Source organism: Etheostoma cragini, chromosome 7, assembly GCF_013103735.1.
Source record: "Etheostoma cragini isolate CJK2018 chromosome 7, CSU_Ecrag_1.0, whole genome shotgun sequence".
Lineage (NCBI taxonomy): Eukaryota > Metazoa > Chordata > Actinopteri > Perciformes > Percidae > Etheostoma > Etheostoma cragini.
This window is the reverse complement of record NC_048413.1, coordinates 14,129,898-14,134,028: the sequence shown is the minus strand read 5'-3', so window position 1 is coordinate 14,134,028 and position 4,131 is coordinate 14,129,898. Positions and strand designations below refer to the sequence as shown.

The window sequence follows — 4,131 nt, the reverse complement described above, 5'->3', positions numbered from 1 at the left end:
TTTTCACACAGGGCCATGATGGTTTGGATTTTTTTTCACCTTTAATAATAAACACCTATATTTACAAATTGCATTTTGCGTTTACTTGTGTTGTCCTTGACTATTGTAAATTGGTTTGATGTTCCGAAACACTTAAGTGTGACAAACATGCAAAGGAACAGGAAATGAGGAAGGGGGCAAACACTTTTTCACACCACTGTACAACAAAGGTGCTTCTGACATAAGGTCTGTGAAAATGTAAAGAAAACAGATGTACAAGTCACGATGCAGCTGTTTTTGACAACCTGTTTTCTGCTCTTTTTAGTTGACATGCATTGAAGCTGAGTTCTGCCATTTACATTTTGGAAAACATGGGAAGAGAACCTCATCTACCTCATTTAGTCCATCACAGGGAGAAACAGGATGACAGACGGAGCAGGGGATGTTTAAAAGCACAGGAAACATAGCTTAAAACTATTTCCATCGTTAGACACCACACCAACGTCACTCACTGCCCTCCCCACGCACACCCTAAATCATTTATACCGCCATGCCTGTCTGTTGATGGTTCTGCCTGTGAATTATTTACCAGTGGAAATGCAGGACCAATCTAATTGAAGAAAAGAATTCCATTGGAGATGAAAACTCTGCTTTTTTTATGCTTTTCAGTTGATGCAGTTAGATTTTTTTGCCGTTGTCTGTGCTGTTTTGTATTCTCTAAGCTCGCTGTCTGCAGCTGTCCGCAATTACTACTACCGTTAATGACTTTCGTCTGTGAGCAACATATCGGAATGCTACAGTTAAATTTGGAGTTTTAGTAAGTATGTGTCTGCTTCATAGGCTGTTTGAATCACTTACACAGTCTGAAGCAGTGCGAGGCAAATGTTGTTTAACTCACAGTTAACATCTGGCCAATTAGCACTGGTGCACGTTAAAGGATAAAGAGGGAGATGTATTCTATAACAATTTTAACACCTCTCTAGACTTCTAAGTCTTGTTATTTGTAGTTTGGGAGAGGGAGAGCTACCATAAAAATTTCAGTCAAACCCTGTCCTTGTTATTACAGTGTTCTCTACCTTCTCATTGGCCCAAGTTTCAAAATGTTTATGACTTTTAGATGACCGTAAAGATAAGCTGCAGAAAAGGCTAATCGAAACAGAGTGTTTGAATAAACAATGACTAGTGGGACCTGGTCCCCTTGTTCATTTTGTTCTATTTCCGGCATGGATGCTGCTTCCCCACACTGATGCCAGATCTCAGTTCTCCCCCATTTGAGAGCCCAAATAACCTAAAACAAAACACAAAGCACATGGAAGAAAAGCTGACAAATGCTTTATTATAGAATGAAGCTGATGTATAGGCAATCGGTTATCTTTGGTAATTTGATTGGTAATTAACCTACAATTTAAAAATATTTGGATGGAGATATTCCTACTGCTGCTGCTAACAAACAAACACAGATGCAGGATATCACACTATTGGGCAAAACCCAAGTTGCTTACAGCACATTCCAAAATTTCAAAAAAGAAAAGAAACAGTTTGCAAACACTGCAGGATAAATATTAGCTGGGGACATCACTGTGTGCCCGATGAGATCCCTGCACATAGCAAAAAAGAATCTCTCACTTACACTGTATTGCACATGCACACACTCCCATAGTTACACACACATGCATTTCTCCCTCCTTTGAAGTGCTGCATCACTAGACTGTAATGGAATTCTATAGCTGACTGCTGACTGGAGGCTTTGGAGGGGGATGGATGGAGAAATGGATGGATGGAGAGAGAAATGAGGAAAGAGGTAGGTGGAAAGGTTGGAAAATTGATTGAAGGAAAATATGGTGAACTGTTTTTGTGTTCATGCGTTTGAAGAATTGCGCCCCCTACTTCCACAGTTTCTGTGTGTGTGTGTGTGTGTGTGTGTGTGTGTGTGTCAGAGAGAGCTAGAGAGAGAGAATACTCCTAGGGTGATGCCATCAATATTAAGCTTGACACGCTGAGGTACAAAGGTTCATTTTCTACTAATGCCTGTTTTAAAAACCCTGTCTTGCTTACAACTTCAAAAAGGCTCCCTGGGGTGAGGACGTAAGTGTATGCAGCACCACCCACCCTCCTCCTTTTCCTCCTACTCAGCCTACGTTTTAGCAGGGGACAAGAGGGTACTGTAAATTACCTTTTGATTCATCCCCTTTAATTATGCAAATAGACTTCATTATCTGCATTGACTCTAAAGTGTTGTATTCATTAGTCTGCATGGAGAGCTATGAGAGTGTTCATTTAGGGGTACTCAAGTGTGTGTGATTTTGCATGCTCTTTTTTTGTAGGTGCAAGCGTGCAATATGTTCAACAAGGTGTGTGTGTGTGTATGTGTACACCTGTCTGCATGTGTACTTTCTTGTTCAGAGTTAACTTTTTAAAGTCACAGTAAAACATTAGTGTCTTTAGGTTACCTTATATGACATATTTACAAGTAAAAATGAATTGTGTGGATAGGGTATACTTAAGAAGAGGAATAAAATTAACTCACGAAGAGGAATGAAATCAGATTCTTCCAATTTTATTGGATTGTGCGACTAAAAGTGCAATACGGAGCTGTAGTATAACATCCACACTTCCCTCAAGTGTGTTGTTAGATGAGGAAGAGGAAAAGGTACAAATTAATAAATTGGACCTTAACCGCATTCTAATTTCAAACAAAAAATGTAAACAAGGTTTTATCTGAGATCCAAACACAAACCTCTGATTCATGATATTGCTCCGCTAGAAACTATGACAACACCAACTTCGGTAACATGTACTGTAGGAGAAAACATAAGCAGCCCAAGTTGACAAATCACAGATCTTGTGGTCTCTACGTGGAATGTTGGCCTTTTTACATTTTTGAGGAGGTGCATGTAAGCTTTGGTAAACCAGCAGCACGACAAAGCCAAAGTGCTGCGATGCAATGTCGCAACCTCCTATCACACATGGATGAATTCAGCTGTGCACATCTGTCTGCATCCTTAATTATTTCACTCCATAAAACTTGTGTATTCTCTCAGTGACAAACACAGACACATTCTTTGGTTCAGCCTATGTTTAGATCAGAAACTCTCCTGAGTTTTGGATTCAGCACAAACTGTATGTGACTGTAATTATGCAAAAGAGGTCATTAACTTAATAAACAGTGTTTGTAAACAACAGCACTAAGACACAGTTTCCTTGCATCCCCCCTTCCTTTTTTTCTCTCTTAGTTAGTTCATTCTCTCTTTATCTATCTATTAGCTCCCTACCGTTCTCCCTCTCCCAGTTCAATAGAGGGGTCTTTCAGTCTTGGTGAGGAGCGTCTGAATTTGAGAGGAGCGTCTGAAGTCAAGAGAAGAAAACAGCCACACTATCTCAATTGCTGAATAAACAGCTGATGGCACAGCAAGAGAGCTGAATAGGTTTAATGAGTAGACTATGGCAGTGTGACCCAGATCTAGTTTCAAGACTCTTAGCTGCTTACAAAAAACAAACTGACAGTAACAATCATCAACAACAATTCTCATTAATTACAGTGGCAACACTTATGGTCTCCATTTTCAAAATCAACCCAGACAAACTTGTGTGTGTGTGTGTGTGTGTGTGTGTGTGTGTGTGTGTGTGTGTGTGTTTGTGTGTGTGTGTGTTAGCGCTCTGAATTGGTGTCTCTGTCTCCCCCTAATCTCCTTTACTTCTTCTGATTCCCCGCTCTCTTCCATATTCTGTAATGCTCTTATTTAAATTGGCATCATCCCACCCTCACATTCTCGGTGCTCCACATTAAATGTCAACAACTGAATATCAATCACAATGCTGACACCCCTTGCCTCTGTCTCTCTAACACTCATCCCAGAGAGGGGAATTTTTTTCTCTCTCTCTCTCTCTCTCTCCCTCCACAGACTGTTTAGCAGCAGATTTGAATATTACCAATTACCAATATTAGAGTAGTAATTTCCAGCAATAGTCTGCTTCTCCACCCTCCATGTGAATCAAAGAGCTCAGTGCTTTTTCTCCTTGTTTGCCTAATTTTGGTACTTACAGCATATTTTCTCTCAACAGTATTATATAATTCCTCTGTCTCAATTGTTTGAGCTTTAAACCGTAAAACTAAAGTTCTTCATTCGGTCTGTACATTTAAACACAACATAC

General features: G+C 39.9%; 1 long non-coding RNA gene across 1 annotated transcript in view; it reads left to right on the top strand.

The window, feature by feature from the left end:
• Positions 1-4,131, top strand: part of LOC117947903 — a 12,359-nt gene that overhangs the window by 7,925 nt on the left and 303 nt on the right. Inside the window, exon 2 of the long non-coding RNA XR_004657353.1 lies at positions 792-796. This is a non-coding gene — a long non-coding RNA (uncharacterized LOC117947903). The remainder of the gene's footprint in view (positions 1-791; positions 797-4,131) is intronic.